The following is a 22,382-nucleotide window of genomic DNA, read 5'->3' on the forward strand; positions in this document are numbered from 1 at the left end:
TTCTTTCCAAATGACAACTTATTTCCTGTGGACTCTCAGAATGTCTAGAGCAACAGTTCTCATCAGTGAACAGGTGGCACGAAATAGTTCCCAGAGAAACTTCTTTAAAGTTCCCCTTGCTTGGCCCCCAAGGAGATTCTATTCACTCAGGATTTTGATTCAGCTAAGTCTAGAGCGGTGCCCAGGTATGAGTATTTTGAAAAAAAACAAAACAAAACAAAACAAAACTCCCTAAGATTGAGTCTGTTGCCCTCACTACCTGCCCTTTCCCCTCCAAAAAGGAGCACCTTCAAGTTTGGTGGTGATTTCTTAAAATGGCCTGCAGGAATCAGGGAACATTTTTTTTTCCCCCGACTCCTCCCCGCCTCCACCTCAAACATAGTTCTAAAAAGCCAAACATGAAGATATGTCACTGCCAAGCTGAAGAGCATTCTACTGAGACATCCTATACAACAGCTAACATTTTCCAAGGACGTGAAATCTTTTTTAAAAAAATTCCTTCTTACAATTACAAGAATCCTATTTAAACTGAAAGCCTCATCCCTACGTCTCCATTATCTGGAGACATAAAGATCTCCACTACATGTGAACAATGTGCCACCCTCTCCACCAACACAGCCCCCTAGAGCCACTGCTTCTGGATTCAATGCCACATTCACCTCTGTAAATATGATTCTTCAGAAGAGAAAGCCATACCCAGGCCTGCCCCTTGGCAATGTGGGAAGCAGGTGAATTTGTCTTGAGCCTCTTTTCTGTTTCCTGTCCATCAGTTTGTCTTACAGCCTTGTCTCTCATACTCCAGACGAAAGCCAATGGCTATCTAGAAAACTTCTCCTTCCCAAAGAGATTTATATTATAAAAGAATATACAATGGGAGGATGCTGGTGATCATGACCTTCTATATAATGTCACAATAGCCCACATATGTGTCCACCTGCCACGTCAGTCTGTAAGGAGCTTCATGCTAGTGGGGGAGCGGAAGAGGGTGGGAAGACTGTGTCTTAGTTCTCTTTGCATTTCTGTGCTGACGTAGACACGGATGTTTATGAAGGAATGCATGCCTGCAAAAACAAGTGAATGCATACGGAGGAGGAGGGAGATGTAAACATTTAGTTGACCTTGACAAATTCTCAGATGCATCCTAATCACCTGGCGCTCGTTGGTCGTTTCGGTCCAAACTTTAAATAGCTAAATGAAGAGCCTATGAGATAGAGGTCCATTCCTTCAAGAAGCTTCTAAGTGAAATCTTGCAGCTGTGGTACTGCTACATTGTTGGGAGGCATTGTTATCAGGAAGTTTCACTTTTATGTTTTTAAAAATATTTATTTATTCATGAGACACACACACAGAGACACAGGCAAAGGGAGAAGCAGGCTCCATGCAGGGAGCCCGATGCAGGACTGGATCCTCGGTCTCCAGGGTCATGCCCTGGGCTGAAGGCAGACGCTAAACCGCTGAGCCACCCGAGCTGCCCTGTCAGTAAGTTTTAAAACAAAATGACTGAAATTTGGAAGTATTTGAGATAGACCATATTTGCATCTTTAAAAAAATAAGTTGAGCAAAATTGAAATTAGGCTCATAACACCAATCTATCCTGAACCACCTCTAGCTCTGCCCTTGCACTCCTGACCCCGTACCGCCCTGCCACTGCACTGTGCATGTCTGAGGGGTCCCATCACGCATGCATGCCCTCACTGTCCACACAGTACAGGTGCAGGGGTACGCTAAGTGCGTGAAGACCTGGAGAGCTATTCACAGGTGGGGAATAGATAAACACTGGGAATGTCTCGTCTGTTGGTTATGCCTCACTGATAACAACATTCTTTATCATCTCTTTGATTAAAGACTAATACATGTTTATTATCCTAGGAAATCTGAAAATTACAGGAAAGCGGAAAAGAAGCAAAGAAGACTCAAGTATCATCACATCACCCAAAGATGATCATGACTATTACTTTGATATACTGCATTTCCTTTTAACGTTTTATATACATTTAAGCAAAATTGGGACCATACAGTCCAAACTCCTTTGTAACTTGCCTTTTTCCTATAGTTCTCACGAACGTCTGTCATGACTTTACATTTTCTTCCACCACGATGCTCCAAATGGCTACTAATAGTTCTTTCCTTGAATCATTTTCCTTCTGTTCCTCATTGTTAGATATTTCTTTAAACATTTTCCTGATGTTGAAGTTTTAGGCTGCGGGGAACATCCATGAAGAAATCTGAATGTTTCCTGGAATTAGAATTCCTAGGTCAAAAGCTATATGCGTGCTCTAGGCTTCTAAAATATATTGTCAAATTTCCCCTCGCTATTTGCCATGTCCACTTACGCTCCTGCCTGCCGTCATCACGGAATTTACTTTCTAACATGCTTAAAGGTCACTTCCATTTGGTATCTTTGCAATTGTAGCCGTTCCTCTACTCCTTGCATTCAAGGGCTAGGTTCCAGGGCATGCTCCGTGAAGTCATCCCGCCTATGGGTTGAGTCTTTAGCAGTGAAGGTTATCACGCATCTCCTAATTAAGTTTTAATACAGCAGTATGATGATAAAGGATTTCTTGACTTTTTCACCTCTAGAAGTACACCGTGGAAAAGTGGATTAGTCATTTCTTTTTTTTTTTTTTTTTTTTAAATTTTTTTTTTTTAATTTTTATTTATTTATGATAGTCACAGAGAGAGAGAGAGGCAGAGACATAGGCAGAGGGAGAAGCAGGCTCCATGCACCGGGAGCCTGATGTGGGATTCGATCCAGGGTCTCCAGGATCGCGCCCTGGGCCAAAGGCAGGCGCTAAACCGCTGCGCCACCCAGGGATCCCGGATTAGTCATTTCTAATCATAACTATTTTGAGAGAAACTGTTTTGCTTATATGTCTTTTTCATCTAGACAGCCAGGAACAGCATATTCAGACTCACAATTGTTTCCACTTTCCCATTCTCAAGTGCCCAAGCACAACGCAAGTACAATTTGGTCTCCAGCTTGGTAGGGAAACATTTACAATACAACCCAGATATTTTCATCCTGTATGTATGGGTTGAATGAAAGCGTTTCTAATTCCCAGGAGGATGCGACCTCTCATAGAAGATGTTTTTCATTTTAGCCCAGAGTGAAAGCTGCACAGAAACTACTTGACAGTATTCTTCCCTTAGTAACATTAGATTCCCAAGATGCAACAGGTTTTCAGATTTATTATTCTCCTATAATGAAGAAACTCAAGGATACTCAAACCTGGAGGAGCTTTTTATTTGACATCTTTCTTTCAAGGTAACAGCTTTGCTGCAGTTTGTTTAGTATGCACCTGCTTATTAGTGGTAGCTTTTTGTGAAAATGTGGTTATCAAAAAAGGATGATATATCGTGAAAAGCAGCTGCTCCAAATCACAAACTATTCATAAATAGCTTTATCCCCCCTAGAGTGAGGCCCTCTCTTCTCAAGTCGTAACAGTCAGCAGAAAATTAAAACCCCATAGGATGATAAATACTTTAAAAAATATTTCTCCCTAGTGTTTCAAATGTTGTCTTGTAATGCAGTGCACTTTCACTGAACCAGAAATTGTCTGTAATAAAAGAATATTTGGGGAAAATGTTTAGATTCTCACTGAATTCTAGAACTGAGAAGGACTGTTCTGTTTTCACTGTTAAAGGTTAATAGTTGAGTATATGTCATAAGCTTCAATAAAATGAGAGCTTTTGGTTCCATGCCCCCAATAAACACAATTTTTAACACATAAAATCTGGAGACCTTTTTTCCTAATTTTAAATAACCATCGGGACACCTCGGTGGCTCAGCTGGGCATCTGACTCTTGTTTTCGGCTCAGGTCGTGATCCCAGGGTGGAGAGATCAAGCCCTGGGGTGGGTTCCACACTGGGCATGGACTCTATTTGGGATTTTTTTTCTCTCTCCCTCTCCCCATCTCTCTCTCTATAAAAAGTATAATAATAAAATAAATAAAATAATTTGCCTTTCCTAGCAATAAGCAAATTGCTTGCTTTTAAAAATACTATAAACATTTCATTTTTTAATATCATCCTAAAGAAAAAAACACTTCTTTCACCTGCCTTTTGACTTAAAACCATCTTTTCTATCCACACACAGAGAAATATGATGGTTCCTGGTAATTATGGTGACATCTGTCATGGTTATTAATCATCTGTTTATACATTGATTTCTCCTAGATCCTCTCTGAACTTGCAGCTTTCTTTCTTATAAAGGGAAATCAAGGCATCACAGAAATAATTTTAGAACTTTCCCAAGGCTTGAAATGGAAGTGAACTCTAAACGAACCATGCTAGTAAAGTCATTGTCAATTCTAGACTGTGATTTTCTACTTGAACCAATTTGTTCCCGCTAGAGGTTAACTGAATGTCTGCCTTTCCTATAGGTGATTCTTTTTAAACTATTAGTAATCATCAATATTGAGAAGAGAATCTCAGTTGTAAATGGTTTGACTGAGTCTAGAAAATGAAACTTAGTTCTTACCCCAGCTGACTGATGTCTCAAAACTCCTTGAAATTTTATCTATTCTCTCCAGTGTATGTGCAAAACAAAGAATGTAGGCTTGTTTTCCAGTGTGAGTCTTCCCTGGAACAGATGGAGCTTGTGCTTATCTGGATGGGGAGAGTCCTGAGGACTCCCACCTTGACATTGCAATGAAAACTTTCCCTCAAATCTCTAAATTCTCTCATCTGGCACAATAAATTAGAAAAGCCTGCTGTTCCCTTTGGTAGGCTTAGAGAGTGCCCCCTTGTTAGATTAATATCCAGAAATCATCTCTTCTCTGGTGTAGCAGAAGGCAGATGATGAGTCCCAGATGTTTCTGCAAGACTGTCATTCCCAGACATAATAGATTACATCAGGGAAACCAACAATAAAGAATTGTGTACTTTCTTTTGCTTTCTCTCTCTTTTTTCCTTGTTCCTTCCTTCCTCTTGCTTCTTCCCCCCTCTTTCTTCTTCCTCCTCCTCCTTCCTCCTTTCTCTCTCTCTCTCCCTTTCTCTCTCTCTCTCTCTCACACACACACACATACATACACACACACACTCATCTTTTTCTTTCTTTTCTAAGGGATCCAGAAAGTTTGGACATTGACTATTAACCTCACTTTATGCAATAACTCGCTCCATTTTCTAGGCACTGAAGGCCACAAGACTTTGGTTGGTTGGAGGTATTTTAGATATGGCAAACTTGGACATCATGTAGGAACATGGAGAGGACTGTGGGATGGATAGCACCTCAGGGCAGTGGCCTACTGGCCATTTGTAGCCTTCCTCATGGTTGAGCCTCCTGCAATTCTATGTTGGAGATAAGAGCTGTGGTTGACTCCTTCCTACTTGCTTTATCCCTTGCTGCCTTAAAATCATAGAGACAGCTGACAGAGCTCCTTAGAAAATTCCAGAAAGTCTTCAGCTGCCTTAGGGAAAGTGAACTTAATAATAATTGAACCTCCCTTATTTCTCCAGTACCATGCTAAACACTTTTCATACAGATGATGATCTTGAAGATGAATTCACCCCCGATTTCACAGATGAGGGGTGTAAGACTCATGAGAGCACATGGTCCTTACCCAAGGTACAAAGAAATAGGACCAGGAATCCAGGCTATAAACCCAAACCTGTCTAACTCTAAACCATGTGTGCAGTGGCCTTTTGGTAGTAAGTACTACTGGCACAAGTACTACTGGCACAGTGATGTCAGGCTATCAGCATGATGTCACCAGTCCTGCAGAGTTGGGAAGAGGTGTGCATGATCTGCCCTGGGAGCCATAGTGATGGGTCACAGTTCAGACCACCTGTGCACCTGTAGCAATGGCATTCCATGAGTCTCCCTGTAATGTTGGGTGAAGAACACCGACAAGGACAGAGATGAGCTATAGGACCTTCCCATGGCTACACAGTTTAGAAAGTTCCTTTCCATCTAACTGCAAAGCTCTTTTTTTTTTATTGCTTATAAACTTCATCCACCTGGGACATGCTGGAATTTTTCTTAAGTGAAGGCATTTTCCAAACTAAAGAGAGCAGAGAGGAAACCAAATGCCATGCTAGCCTGCTTCCTGGGTTGCTTTCATTCAAGTAGACTCACTTCATAATATTATAAAGCTATGCACGCCACTTTTCTATTCTGTGGTTTCCCATCTAACTGTAGGAGTAGATGGTGACTGGAGACTTATTCACCCTTATATTCAGAAGAGTTGGGCTCTGAGGGAGAAAGGTGGAGTGTACCAGGTTCTCCTCATCCCTCTCTTTCAGCTAGCCCACCAGTGCTCATAACTTAGTCAATCACAAGCCATCGGGCAGAAAGTAAATTGAGACTTTCTACTCCCTTTCTTGCTGATGAAAGTAAGCAGCATTACAGAGCTTGGAAAGATGGAGCCTGCTCCCTGTTCCATCCCTACCACCGACTCACCCTCACTGTGCATGTGTGCACAGAACGGATGCGGAGCTCCTGCCCGAGCTCAGCCCTGGTAGATAGATAGCTTACATAACTTACCACTTTCAATTATTTTGATCACTCTATAGGGATAGCCTAAGGTGGTTGGCAATCTTTCCTTTCAAAGAAAAGGAAATCTGTACTTGGAGGTCAGTTATATTGTCCAAAGTCGTATAGCTAATAAACAGCAGAGTCGGGAGTCCGATGCCTGCCAGTCTTACCCCAAAGCCTGGGTCTCTCAATGATGCCACACTGCCTCACATACTTTAAGATCAACAGAAAGCTGCTCATTCTGCATTCTATTTATATAACTGAATCAATTATAAAGCCCCTGATTCCATTGTCTTTGGTACATAGCATGCCAAAGCAGGTTCACAACGGGTCGTAATGGAACACATTCACATACTAACCACAATGTTTCTTACAGAAGACGGACTTCAGAGCAAAATAAACTACACAAACCATGCTGAACGTCTATGAAGCCAAACCATAAGAAAGTTTCTTTTTAAAATAATATTTAACTTTTTTTGCCTCTGTTTATAAAAATAACAATCACTGAAAAAAATCTAGGAAAATCTAAGAAAATAAAAACCACTCATAATATTAACATTATGACATACAGTTTTAATTTTATAATTGTACATATATAATGTATATATATATATACACACACTCTATATATGTAATCATATTTAATTAAATCAGATGAATATATATACAGTTGTAGGGGTTGTTTTTTTTTTTAACCTTGGCATTCTCTGGCCAGATGGCCAACCGTCAGCCACTCCATGGATCAATGCAGGGCCTTACTCTAGGCCAGCTCCTCTTACAGGCAAAGTGCTGCTCACTGGGAAGATCTCCGGTCCCCAGTGTTTGGGGCTACCCTTAAGTGGGGCCATAATCACTATAACAGTCCACTTTTGGCTAGTGCTGGCATATGGTACAGAGCCATCTAAATCAGGTTTGAACTGTCATCCTCTGTAGTCAGTTGGTCATTGGGAACCTGCCATGAGGCAATGGGTACAAGTGAGGTTGCCAGAGTGGCCAGGGTGCACGTGCCAGGCACACGAGTGACTTGCTCTTGGGCCTTCTATGTACCTTCAGGGACTGTTAGGCATGGAAATATATATATATATATATATATATATTTCCATGTATCACCTTTCTGTAATGGTTGAGCACTTCTTGGAATTTCCAATTTTATGACTGAGTGGATTAAATAACCACCAGTTCATGAACGGCAAGTATCTGGAATCTGGTCACCTGGTGTCCCATGGTCAGTTGTCTCCTCCAGGGCCCAGTAGCCAGCCAGGAGCTGCTACTCTCAAAAAGAGAAGACTTATTTGTTTGGAGGCCTAGCTCTGCCCATAAATCTTCAAGTCCTTCACTTTTGATGCTCTCACTGAAACCTACAATAAGCCAACAACCTCTTGATGCTCCCAGGCCTTCAAGCACGGTTGTGTTTCTGGAGCCATGAGGTCCCAGCAAGAGCGTCCACCACTCTGTACCCTGATGGGCATAGGGGCTTTTCCTGGCTCTGATCTCACTCAAGCCTAGCAACTGCTCATATCACCAGAATTGTGTTCTTTTTATTACCTTTACATTTTAAAATTTCTGTTTCTCAACTTACTTTTCACCAATTACCAAAGTCAACATTATGCATTATCCTGATATCCCCAATATAAATGAGCAAATTCCCCCACATTTCCCATTCCACCAACTACTCCCTCATCAATTTCCAGACTTTGTTAATAAAGATCCAGCTTGTGGTTTCTGACATTGCTTTACATTATGTATATTCTTAACTATGAAAGATCTAAATTCATTTACATTTATATACTTATTAAAATGATTTTGTTTTAAAGATTTTATTTATTTATTCATGAGAGACACAGAGAGAGAGGCAGAGACATAGGCAGTGGGAGAAGCAGGCTCTCTGCGGGGAGCTGGGATGTGGGACTGGATCCCAGGGCCCTGGGACTATGACCTGAGCCAAAGGCAGATGTTCAACCATTGAGCCACCCAGGTGTCCCATATCCTTGGCATCTGATTGGCAAGTGAAGAAAGAGTGTGGAGGATGTTTCTATGGGCCTGACCTGGAAGTAGTATGTCTCTTTCACCCCTGTTCCCCTGGCCAGAACTCAGTCCTGAGGCCTTGTCTACATGCGGGGAAGAACAGGAGATGTTGCTGTGTGCTAAGGAGGAAATGGAAACAAGTAGGCCAAGATAGAGCCCTGTTAGCAAAACACCTCTCTCTACTGACTCCAATTCAAATTTTAATTCTACAATTGTAATTATAATTTTGAAATTATGGCTTTGAATCTATTCATTTCCACTTTATTTTCAGCTTGTTGCTCTTGCAGCTTATCGTGCTGTCAAGTCTTTATTTTGTCTTTCTAATTCTTCCTGTTTATTCTTCTACTATGAATGCCAGTTATTTTTCTGGTTGTAATAATTTCTTTCTCCTGCATCATTAAAATTACATTCTATCCCTTGTGTTCTACAGTTATTTTCCATAGAAACTATTGTTGGTTATTTTCTGTTTATTCATCCTCAAATAGAGAGTAAGCTATGTAATTTTGAGTTTTGGATGAGTGGGTTTCTCTCAGCTCTACTTAATGTTCTTTCAATAACTATTGCTGGAGGGGATTTTGATGTATACAACTCCCAACTCAATTTCTGTTGTCTGGTATTTAGTCTTCTGGTATAACTTTGCTTCGCTCATCTGCGGTCATTTGCCTACCTATGCTGCTTGTCTCTTGTAGACAGAGAGGAGGATTGGTCAGCAGGCTCAGGCTTTAGGCCAATCTGGAGTTCACCTGTGCAAGTGTTTTTATTGTTATGAATATGTAATTATCATTCATTACAAAGTCACGGTCACTTGAGCAACACTATAAATCAACTGACATAACAAACATATACAGAACACTCTACCCAACAGCAGCAACATATGCATTCTTCTCAAGAGACCGTGAAAATATTCAAAGCAATCCCTATCAAAACCACAATGTGTCCTCCCTCTCCTTTTTCAGGAATGGAAAAGTCGATCTTAAAATTCATATAAAATGACAAGGGATCCTGAATAGAAAAAACAGCATTGAAAAAGAATAAAGTTAGGAGACTCACATATCCTGACTTCAAAATGTACTGCTAAGCAACAGTTATCAGAAAAGTTTGGTGTTGGCATAAGAATAGACATAGGTCAGTAGAACAGAATTGAGATTCCACAATAAATCCATACATCTATAGTGAATTCACTTTTGACAAGGGCATCATCACTATTTAATGGAGGGAAGAATAGTCTTTTCAACAAATGACTCTGGGACAAATGTACACCCAAATGCAAAAAAAAAAAAAAAAAATGAAATTAGACTTTTACCTACCACCAGATTCTAAAATTAACTTAGGGTGCCTGGGTGGCTCAGTCGGTTGGCCCAGTCCAACTCTTGATTTCAGCTCAGGTCATGATCTCAGGGTTGTGAGACTGAGCCCTGTGTCTGGCTCCACACTGTACCTGGAGCCTGCTTAAGATTCTTTCTTTGCCTCCCCTCCTCAGAAAATTAAATAAATAAAGTTACCCAAAAAAACTAAAAATTGATCAAAGACCTAAACATAAGAGCTTAAACTATAGAACTCTTAGAAGGAAACATGGGGAAATCTTCATCATACTGGATTTGGCAATGATTTCTTGGATATGACAGCAAAAGAACAAGTAACAAAAGAAAAAGATAGGTAAATTGGACTTCAACGTTAAAAACTATTGTTCACCAAAGAACAATATTAATGTGAAAAGATAATCCACAGAATTGGAGAAAATATTTGCAAATCATGTATATGATAAAGATTGATATGCATAATATTATGAAGGACTCTTGTGATTCAACAGTAACAAAAATCCAAACGACGCAGTTCAAAGATGGACAGACAACTGGAATAGACATTTTTCTAAAGAAGATGTACAAATGGCCAATAAGTACATGAAAAAGATGCTCAACAATATTTGTCATTAGGGAAACAAAAATCGAAACCACCATGAGATATTAATTCAAATTCATTAGAATTATTATTTTGAAAGGGGAAAATAACAAGCGTTGGTAAGGATGTGAAGAAATTGGAACACTTGTCCTTTGTAGGTGGGAAACGAAAATGGTTCAACCACTGTGAAAAATATCTTGGTAGATACTCAAAAAAGTTAAACATAGAATTACCATTATCATCTAGCAATTCCATTCCTAGGTATATACCCCCAAAGAACTGAAAACAGGCACTCAAACAGATACCTGGACATGAATGTTTATAACAGCACTCTTTGCAGTAGCCAAAGAGTGGAAACAACCCAATGACCATCAAGTGGTAAACAGATACCATGTTTCCATACAATCGAACACTATTCAGCCATAAAAAGAAATAAAGTACCAATACATGGCACAAAGTGGATGAACTTTGAAAACATAATGCTAAGTGAAAGGAGTCATACATAAGAGACCATATATGGTATGAGTCCATTTATATGTAAATATCAAGATAGGTACATTTGTAGAGACAGGAATCAGAAAAGTGGTTGCCAGTGGTGACTACTTAATGAGTATGGGGTTTTCTGTTGGGGTGATGAAAAAGTTCTGGACCTACAGTTGATCCTTGAACAATGCAGGGCTTAGGGACATTGATCCCCTGCACAGTTGGAAAACTCATATATAACTTTTGACTCCCCTAAAACTATTAAGAGTCTACTGTTGACCTGAAGCCTTTCCAGTAACATTAACTGTAGATTAGCACGCATTTTATATGTTATATACATTTATACTGTATTCTTAAAATAAAGTAAGCTAGTGAAAAGAAACTGTTGCCGAGAAAATCATAAGGAAGAGAAAATACATTTACAATAGTGTACTTGTATTGAAAACAATCCACATATAAGTGGACCCACACAGTTCACACCTGGGTTGTTCAAGGAGCACCTACAGATTGAGGGGATGGATATACAACATTGTGAATATACCAAATGCCAACGTATTATGGTTAAGATGGTGAATTTCATGTTATATGTATTTTACCACAATTTTTATAGCCACAAAGTCACATGTGAAAATTATTTTTACATACAGCCTTTTGTTTATCCTAGAGTTTCTAGTTCTTATTTTGCATTGCTTTCCTTTATTATGTTCTCAAGATATTCAAATACTCTCAAACATTAGGTATTCCATTGTTCCTCATATTCTCCAAAAAAAACAAAAACAAAAACAAAAACAAAAAAATCCCCTACCTTCACAGCCCTGATTCTTTGGGTCCAATCTAGGTTAATTTCTCTGCTACGTGGAAATTCCCTTAACCTCCCTTCCTCCACACCTTGACTGCACCTCTGTTTCCTCTTGCCTTTTACCTTTCAGTTCTTTAACTTTAGCATATCTTCAAGTAATGCTGAAAATGGCTAATTTAGCCTGAAAACTGATTCTTTTCCCAAATCCAGATTAAATATATTTTCCCCTTGTCTGTAGCATAGCTTCTGATTTTTTATATTTTGTATGTTACTTGATTTTTCTTTCAAGAGTTATTAGATACTTTTTTTGAGTTATTAGATTCTTTTTATTATTCATAGTATTCTGAAATTTCATTATAATGTGCTGGACACAAGTTGTTTTTCATTTATTCATTAGTTCATTTATTAAAGTGGGCTCTTTATATGTGGAGATTTATTTTTCAACTCATAAATTCCCCTGTTTTATGTCTTTGTTAATTTCACCCCTCCATTTTCTCCAGTCTTTCTTCCCCAAGCCCCTGTGTGTTTTTTTTTTTAATTTTTATTTATTTATGATAGTCACACACACACAGAGAGAGAGAGGCAGAGACACAGGCAGAGGGAGAAGCAGGCTCCATGCACCGGGAACCCGACGTGGGACTCGATCCCGGGTCTCCAGGATCCCGCCCTGGGCCAAAGGCAGGCGCCAAACTGCTGCGCCACCAAGGGATCCCCCCTGTGTGTTAAACATAGGACATCATGTGTTATTTCCCTCACATCTGTCAATTGGTTTTATTTTTTAGGAGATTTTCTTAATCCTTCCAGTTACCCTAATGATTTATTTCCTCTTGAGTCTTGTATTTTTACTTTGTAAGAACTTTTTATCTTGTTTCATACCCATTCGTTTATCAAAACATCCTGCCTTCATTTTATAGGTGTAATATGATCCTTCAATCTCTTTGAGAATGCCAGAGTTTTTGTGTTTATCTAGTTCTTTCCTACTCCCCACATTATCCCTTCCTTTTGGGATCATGTTTTCTAGCTGTTTATCATGAACTGTCTTTTCCAAACTTTTTACCAATCCCAGATTGGCCATTAATATTTAAGAGTAAGATTCTAAAAGGAGATTGGGAGCTCTGTAGATTTGGGTAAAGGTTTTGTTTTAGGACCATCAGGCAGGGAGGCAGCTGGTGTCCGGGGAGTCCACCAAAGCCAGAATGTGGAGGTGGCTGCTCACTTTTCTGATAAAGGAACCTGATTTGTCAACTTTGGAATGCTTAAGAAACAGCATTTCATATAATAGGCTAGGGGCACTGATTGCTTAATTGACTTATCTTTAAAAAATCCACTTGTTTTCGGTTTCAAGTTTTACTCCTACTTTTGCCACACTGGAGTCTCTAGTCCCTAAGCCTCTGAGGAATCCAGTGGGACAAACCACTTCTCCTTTGATGCAGATGCCCCTGAGTGAGCACGGTGCTGCTCCTTCCTCCACCTTGCAGGCTTCCCTCACCATGTCTCCACGGACTGGCTGCCTTAACAGAATTTTGTTGAAATCACTCATCTGCAGGTAGCCCCTCTCTACTCTCTTTAACTCTGTAGGTTAATATGTTTTTAATCTTTTATTATCCTTACATTATAGAGTTTCTCAAGAGACAGAAGATTTTTTTTTTTTTTTTGCTATGGACTTAACCTTTCAATTTCTTAATTTTTCTGAGTTGCAAAATGATCATTTTAAAAGTCACTTAGGATTTTAAAATTGTTTTAAATCTCTCCCTTACTAGGCAGTTGACCTTAGATCCCAAAAGCCCGTGCTTCACCAAGCTGCCATAAGTCTCCTCAGACTTCATGTTGAGTGAATAATTTCACATCTTTTTTTTTCCCAAAGGGACTGGCTTATTTTTACCTGCTACATGATCTCCCTGGAGTTGCTTTGCAGAAGCAGTAACCATTATTTAATAGGTCCTTCTGTCTCACCCAGATCAGCCTTCATGGAGTCACTCATGGGAGAAGTAGCTGGAGCACAACTCAGTAGCTGCAGTTAGGAGTGTTTGCCCTTGTGACTCACAGTTGAGGGCTTATATTCAGAATGTCTCTGATTTTCTCTGTCGGTGGCATCTTAATATTTGTAGCACGTCTCTCCTAATTTTCAGTTCAATGAGACTTTTGTTATACTGGAGTCTCTGCCGTTCTGGACAAAGGCTGCCTATCATTTTGAAGTTTCCTTTGGCATTTTTCCAAAGCGAATTTTTACCATGCCGAGTCTATATTTAAGTCAGATCATTTCACATTTGGTGAAAACCTGTCCGGGTATTTTGTGTGATGCAGACAGAGAGAACTTTTATTTTTGTTTTTGCTTTATTTTTTGGTTACATTGATTGGTCAATAGTACAATTTAAAACCAAGTTAAAGTAACACAGTGTTCTATCTCACAAACCAATTTCTTCAAGATATAATAATATTGAGAAGAAAAATAACTAAGACTTAGATAGTTCTTATTTTATGCTTGGCACTGTTGTAGGGAATTTGCATTAATTAATTCCTTTAATCCTCACATGGCCACATGGGATAGCTACTGTTACATTGTGCACATGAGGAAAATGAAGCCAGGGTACAAATCCAAGCTGTCTGGCTCCAGAAGGATGTGTTTGTGAGAAGTTTTTTGTTTTTGGGGTTTTTTTTTTTTTGGAATTGTCCAGAAAATACCTGATGCTGAGGAGGAGACATGAATCCTGGAGTTATTTAAGTAGAGAGATAGGAAGAAGGTGAATGGCTGTCTTTGCAATTAGAAAATGATACACTAGTTTGTTAGGATTTGTAAAATAAATACATAAATAAATGTTATTAAAAAACATAAAATCCTCCCTATCTTACATTAAATACCAATTTTGATGTATTGTTGAAAAGAATTCTGTACTTTTCATTCACCAATCTACTCATTTATTCAACAGATATTTATTGAGCACCAGCTGTGTGGCCGACCAGAGCCCACGTAAGGGGGATACATTGGTGAACAAGACATGGACCCGACCTTGAATGGGGAGTGGGCATCTGGGGGCAGCGCTGGCAATAAACCTAATAAGCAGATGGCATGTTAGAGGCAAGAAGAGGAAGGCAGAGCAGACTGAGGTAAGGGAGGTTTGGAATGCCCAGGGAGGGGATGGTGACAGGCTACCAGTCGCAATGTGGTGGTCAAGGTAAGTCTCCCAGTGAAAGTTAGAGCTCAGTTGAGACTGGAAGGGGGTCAGGGAGCCTGCCTTGCTCCGTCTAGGGGAAGGCTGTTCCCAGCAGAGGGAATTGCCAAGGCAAGAGCTCCCTGATGTGGAAAAATAGCAAGGAGGCCCTTGTGCCTGGGCAGGGGGGAGTGTGGGCTACAGATGGGCTCTGAGAGGGAGCAGGAAGCCAGGACACTGTGGGCTGTGGAGCTTGGTCTGGGGCCTTGGCTTCTACTCTGAGTAAAGTGGAAGAGCATTACAAGATTTAACATGGCCAGACTTACATTTGCCTGGACTGCTCTGGCGGCTGTTTTGAGAATAGACCATAGAGCATCAAGGGTAGGAGCCGAGAGCCCTCTAGGAGACGGCAGCAGTAATCAGGCAGGAGACAGCAGTGACTTGTCCCAGCACAGCGGAAGGGGTGACAGATGTGGACATGTCAGTGTACTTTGAAGTTGGAGCCGCCAGGATTTCCTTACATATCAGCTTTGGGTTCAGAGAAAATTCAGGATCCAGAATCGGACTTTTGACCAGAGCAACTGTTGTAGCTGCCATCGGGACCAGGGAAAGTGGCATGAGAAGCAGGTGTGAGGGGATGGCACCTGCTGAGGTTGAGATGTCACGCAGACACCCAATGTCAGACAGACAGATTTCACAAGGGAAAGCTTGGAAGAGAACCATGGGCTGGAAATTCAAATTGCATCCATGAATTCTTCCGTAATTTATCTAATTTACGGTTGGGCATAATTTTTAAAGAATCATTGGGAATACCCAAGAATCCTTATGAAGTAAGAACTTTTAACCTACAAACTGTTTCAAGTAAATAAAAACGTTTGTGAATTCTAAATTTAATAATCACAAGGACATCATGTATTTTATAAATATTAGGGACAGAATCAAGTTTCCCCAAAGTTCATGTGTTGAAGTTTCAACCCCTGGGAGCTCACACGTGACCATCTTGGGAGATAGGGCCTTTAAAGAGGTAATTAAAGGAAAAGGAGGTTATGTGGATGGGTTGCAATCCCATGTAGGACACATGACTGGTGTCCTTATAAAAGGAAGAGATCAGGACACAAACACACCCAGAGAAAATGGTTGTGGGGACCTGGGAAGAAGATGACCATCTGTAAGCCAGGGAGAGAGGCCTCGGGAAAAGCCAACCCTGCTGACACCTCCATCTCAGACTTCCAGCCTCCAGAGCTGTGAGACAAATGCACCTCTGGGTTTAAGCCCCCCAGTCCATGGCTACTTTGTATTGTATTAGCAACTAATACAATAGATACATAATTGAACCTGAATTCATTTCAGTTAGATCGTCTTACTTTTGTATTTTTAAGGCAATTCATTTTCCCTTTGACTTGCAGATTTTGTTAAGCCCAGAAGTACTGGTAGCCTGGGCATTGAGCCCAAGGCTGAGATGGCCTGGTGCTGGCATAAAGCAGGAAGGCTTCCACAGAAGGCGGGGAGGCTGGGACTCTCCTCGCAGGAGGATGGGATATCCTGGTTTTCGCTGTGTATCTATGGTGACGATACCTTTGGGTTTTATTTTCAAGTTCTGCCTTTTTTCCCAGTCTGGGTGATGCCTTTCAGAGAGGCAGTGCTGGAGGGAAACAATTACTTTTTTAGCTCTGTCTTTTCAGAATAAGACTTTATTAGCGTATTTATCTTATCAAAGGCTAGAGAAGTCATTGTCGTTTAATATAATTTATTACTCCAAATCTGTGTACACTGTGTCGATTTGTTAGTGGGCAAGACATTGTTAAAACAGTTGTTAGGAGATTTAACTTGGTGCAGTCAAGAGCCAGGCGGTTGAGGCGCAGCAAGTTTCTGCCTGTTGATTACTCACAGGAAAACAGATCAAGTCACCTGGTCACGTGCTAAGTACTACCATTGGATCAGTGTTGTAGAGCAGTGAATAAGAATCTGGTCAGTGGGATCTGTGCCCAAAATTGGCCTTGCAAAGATCTAAGGGTCCAGAAAAGTGGCCCCAAACTGAACATCAGATATTCCCATAAGGAAGGATACAGTTCTTCCATTTACAATCAGAGATAAGGCTTAGAATAGATCTAGCTTATTAAAAAAAAAAAAAAAAGAATAGATCTAGCTTGGGGAGGTGGCACTGACCAGTGGGAGTGTGGGCTCCCTGTGGGCAGGTCCTCAGTACTGTTGTGTTGTAGCCCCCAGAACATTACCTTGGGCCTGGTCCCCAGTAAGCCTCAAGTATGTGTTTGCTGAAGAAATAGTTGTGATTTTTTTCTTAGGAGCAGGTTTTGTGAGGAGGTAGGGAAAGAGCTTGAAATGTAAGATCACCACTCCCCTAAGAAAACAAAATCCAGAATCCCAATCCAGGATCAAGGCTTGGATGCAGAAGGAGACTCTGTGCAGAGAGGGAGAGCTGGCTCCCTTCATAAAGGATTCAACTTCTGTAGGGATTCTTTTATTTCATTGAGCTCTGCCTCTGTGCCTGGCCCCGGAGGCATATTGTACACACTTAAAGGTCCTTGGCCCAGCCTGAATGCCATTGCCTTCTCCGTGTGTTCCCTTTAATCCAGCTACAGTAGGCTGGGGCCCTTCAAACACCATTAAAAGGTGAATCAGATGGAGAAGAAAGCGAAGTGCATACGAGTATTAGAACAGCCCTACTTTCAAAGGCTGAGCTAATTACTTTCCAGCTCCGAAGACCCAAAGTGGGTCACCCTGTCTGGGTTCTTTAGTTTCAGTTCTTGGCTTGTCTTCAGAGAGCGTACTCATCCGTCAAGATCCTTGGCCCAGAGAACCGGGGTCCCTGTCTCTGTCCTGTCTGGCTCTCCTTCCAAATTCCAGGTTCAAAGTTGGAAGATGGGCTCCCTCCCCTAATGACTGGTCCCCCCCACCCCCTGCAAATGACTCTTTCTCTAGAGGAACCCTCTACCTGTGCCTGCAGTGAGGGGCCCCAGTGCCAGCTCAAGACCTGCATATCCATCCCTTGAGTGTATCATCACCATTCTGAGCGTCACATGCAGACCCCAGCACATGTGGAGGCAGAGAGGAAGGAAATGTCGTGCGAACAGCTCCAATAGAAACAGCCAGGGCCACCCAAGAAACGAACTTGGCCTGCTTTACAGTTCAGCCCCAGGCACGCTCGGCGTGTATGACATTTGAGCTGGTAATCTGAGGATTGAAACTGAGAGATTGTGTCTTTAAAGTGGTCACAGGAATGTCAGGAGCAAGTAGCAACTCCATTTTAATGGTTTATCATGGGAAAGTAGCAGCCTGGCTGCCAGGACGCCAACCTTCGTGCGTCCCGGGTCAGTTTGCCCCTTCTGCAAAGAAGAAACCCTCTCTGGAGGGCAGGTGTGTCTAGTTCTTTTTGTTTCCTTAGGGGGATTTTTGCATGTAAAACTCTCAAAGACAAGACTGGCCTCTCACCTGTCATGCCTCCCTCAGCCTGTTTGTTTTCCTAGGCGTTTATGGAGCTGTCATTGGTTAACAGATGCCAGGAGGTTTCATGTTCTAATCCCCCCCCCTCCCCAGCCTTGCTTCAGCACCACACCTACCTTCGTAATGAGCCTGAACTTGCTATTGTCCAAACATGAGCTACTGAACTGAAAAACTCAACTTTATGATTTAATGCACAGGATTTTTTTTTTTCCTCCCAAAAGAAAATTTATCTGATCTTGGCCAGGTTTTAGTTTGTCATTATGCTGCATGCAGTGTTCTTAAATTAATCTTTCCTCTACTCCAATAGCTTTGGTTTCTATCAGTCACATCTTGTTCAGTAAACCCTTTATTTGCCCATATTCTGATTCCTGATATTTCCTATAGACAATCTCTTGAAACTGGTCACAGAATTCTCAGAGAGCCAGGTGTAAGGTATTGAAGACAAAGGATCTCCTATAATTTCTAAGAGATAAAAAGTGCTTCTCTGAAGTTTTCTTTTTCTTTTCTAAAGGATGACTTGGGATATACTCAAGGCTTATCAAGTTTGAGTATGTCTTAGGACAGATCTTCGTTTCCTCATGGTCTGGCACTTTCATCTTTTACTACTTCCTGTCTCAATTTTACATGGAGAAAAATGTCGACATGAGTGTCAAGCAAAAACTCCACTTTGACACCAAACGTTAGAGGTGAAATCTTTGTTCTTTACCAAAACAGGAAAAAAAAAAAAAAAAAAAAAAAAAGGAGATCCAGTATTTAGATTTTTCTCTTTCTCCTTCATAGAAATAGCAGCTCTTCCCAGGAAATGACTCAGTACCACAGATTCTTCTTCTTCTCAGGTGTCTTTTTATCTTTGTGAGTTTTAGTCTAAGTAAAATAAATGTCTTTTTCAGTTCAGTTTCCAAATGGGGAAACCATGTACCTAGTCCCTCTGTGGGGCTTTTTTTCTGTCTTAAACTTTTTTTTTTCCCTCCCAAATTATGACTGTTCTCAGTGAGTCTTGACAATAATTTCTAAATTAGCCCTGTCTGAACTTGTGTTTGGTAATCTTAGGTATTTAATTGTAAGTGTCATAGATTCCTAGCATTTCCAGTGCAGGTGTCGGATTAAAAAAGACAGTTTGACGTCCTCATTGTGCAGGTCAGTTTAGTATTTTCCATGCCAGGAGCAAGGTAATTAACATTGCTGTCTCATTGCAGGGCTAGAGCAGTGGCTTTCTAAATGTCACCCTTCACGCACGTGGACCTTGATGCACATCCTTCTTCCTGTTTGTCTTGCGGCTGCGCAAAGGACCCCATGGTTAGAAGACCATACCGTGGAAGGCAGCGAAGCAGTTCTGTCAAGAAGCAGGGGAGCCAAAGCTAATATACAGTCATGTCTGCTGAAATGTTTATTTTACACAATTCTTGAAAAGTGAACAGAAACCATGATTTTAAATTGGATTAAGAGAGATTATGTGTGTGTGTGGGGGGGGTGGAATCAGATGCACAGAGTGTTTAAGGGAGAACAGTTTGGAGACCAGAGTCAGATTTTTTGTGGTTATTCGTCTTCCTCCAGGTTGTTTCCCCAAGCTCAGAGCTGGCTCTGAAATCAGTAGGCATTTTGGACGGAGAACGAAAAGAAACAACAGTGGGGAAATAGAGATTTCTTGGTACCGATTCTGAAGCTCTTTCACAGTTAACATATTTTTTTTCAGTGCTTCCCAAATATTTCTCTCTTTCCAGGGATGAGAATGCTTATGCCCCTGGCCCTTCTCCAGTTGGGATTTTACCTGAGAATTTAAATAAACCATCAGCAGAGTGCTTGGTGGGCAAAGAATTCAGAGCCAAGGAGAGTGAATCTTATAGGAGAAGTTGCATCCGGGTGAGGGAGTGACAGCCGGACCCCTGGCCCACAGATGGCAACCTGTCTACCTCTGTGACTACACCTCTGCCTGTCATCCCCCATCTCACGGCCTAGGCTGTGCCCCCATCAAGCTTGCCAGTCCCTGGTGACTTGGCCTTACCTCTTTTCCTGAGTTCTGGACTCTGGGTTCACCCCTTGGCCAAGTCATGCACCTGCAGGTATTCATTGAGCTCCTGCCCTTCCGTACGGTTGATTCCATGTTCTCTTATTGAATCACATCCCAGGTCCTGCCTTCTAAGGTTGACCATATGGATTTTAATCAGATGAGAGACATTTTCTAACTCAGTTTATTGAATAAAAGTTTACATGGAGTATATACTTGAAACTGAACAAATCAAATGTCTTTGGAGATATTCAAAGATATTACCCAGTGAAGGCCGGTAAAATGGAAAAGGTTCAAAATTTCTAAGTGGTTATCACTTCCTAGAATCATAAAGTTAAAAAAAGAAGAATCATATCGTTACTATTATTTTATGTTTCAGGGATTTTTAGCCCATCACCTTTCCTATGGTTAAAAAAGAAAAAAAAAAGAAGTGAATGGTTTATTTTAGACAGAATTTTTTTTTGAAGTTTTATTTATTTTTAGAGACAGAGCACAAGTCAGGGGAGGGACGGAGGGAGAAGGGGAGGATCTCAAGCAGAACCCCGCCGAGTGAGGAGCCCAACTCGGGGCTTGATCCCATCACCCTGAGATCATGACCTGAGCCAAAACCCAAGAGCCAGATGCCTAACTGACTGAGCCACCCAGGTGCCCTTAGATAGAATATGAAATAGGTTAGCTGCTCTTTTTCTGGTCACCCGCATATACGGTTGTTTATTATGAGCTCAGAGAAATGAGTGGCCAACTTCAGAATATCCCAAATTAACGTTCTCAAATAGAGGAATAAATAAGGATCTGAATATTTTTTCCACTGTACTTTCCAACTGTACTGGCAAATAAAATTGTAAGAGAATATGTACAGTATGATGATCTGACTTACCTGTACATTGTAAGAGGATTCCCCTCCACCCCCCCCCCACATTGAGTTAATGGATGCATCCATCACCTCATATAGGTACATGCACACACACACCCCTTTTTTGTGTGTGAGAACATTGAAGTTCTACTCTCTTAGCAAATTTCCATTATATAATGTCATGTTATCAACTACAGTCAGCATACATTAGATCATCAAACCTTATTCATCCAAGGACTGAAAGTTTTTTTGTTGTTTTTTTTTGTTTTTTTTTTTACAACTGAAAGTTTGTATCCTTTTACCAACTTCTCCCTCTTTCCTCCACACCCAGCCTCTGGAAAGCACTTTTCTCCTCTCTGTTTCTAAGTTAATTATTTAGTTTCCTCTCCTCTCCTCTTCCCTTCTTTCTTTCAGATTCCACATATAAGTGATACCATGTGATAATTGTCTTTCTCTGGCTGATTGCACTTAATAGCCTGCAGTTGCATCCATAGTTTTGCAAATGACAGGACTTCCTTCTTTTTTAAGGCTGAATAATATTCTGTTGTGTGTGTGTGTCCATTTTTTTTCATCTATTCATCTGTCCGCGTACACTTAGGTTGTTTCTATTTCTTGGATATTGTGAATAATGTGCTGTGAACATAGGAGGACAGATGCCTCTTCGAAATAATGTGTTCCTTACCTTTGGACGATCCAGAAATGAGATTGCTGGATCGCATGGCAGTTCTGTTTGTAATTTCTTGAGAACTTCCATAGCGGCTATACTAATTTACAGTCCCACCAACATGTACCAAAAGGTTCCCTTTTCCCTGTATCATCACCAGCATTTATTATTTTTTGTCTTTTTGATAATAGATATCCTAACAGGTGTGAGGTGATAACCTCATCCTGGTTTTGATTTGCATTTCCCTAAGGTGGTGATGTTAAGCACCTTCACATGTATTTGTTGGCCTTTTGCATGACTTCAGGACATTGCCCATTTTTTATTGGTGTTCAATTTACTAACATACAGAATAACACCCAGTGCCCGTCACCCATTCACTCCCACCCCCCGCCCTCCTCCCCTTCTACCACCCCTAGTTCGTTTCCCAGAGTTAGCAGTCTTTACGTTCTGTCTCCCTTTCTGATATTTCCCACACATTTCTTCTCCCTTCCCTTATTTTCCCTTTCACTATTATTTATATTCCCCAAATGAATGAGAACATATAATGTTTGTCCTTCTCCGACT

At 40.9% G+C, this 22,382-nt stretch overlaps 1 long non-coding RNA gene across 1 annotated transcript; it reads left to right on the forward strand.

The window, feature by feature from the left end:
- Nucleotides 1-7,207: 7,207 nt before the first annotated feature.
- On the forward strand, nucleotides 7,208-20,590 carry LOC144283960 (uncharacterized). Its single transcript, XR_013352438.1, has 3 exons — nucleotides 7,208-7,389; nucleotides 14,613-14,653; nucleotides 19,493-20,590. It is a non-coding gene; the product is annotated as an uncharacterized LOC144283960 (long non-coding RNA).
- The last annotated feature ends 1,792 nt before the right edge of the window (nucleotides 20,591-22,382 follow it).

Source organism: Canis aureus, chromosome 15 (genome assembly GCF_053574225.1).
Source record: "Canis aureus isolate CA01 chromosome 15, VMU_Caureus_v.1.0, whole genome shotgun sequence".
NCBI lineage: Eukaryota > Metazoa > Chordata > Mammalia > Carnivora > Canidae > Canis > Canis aureus.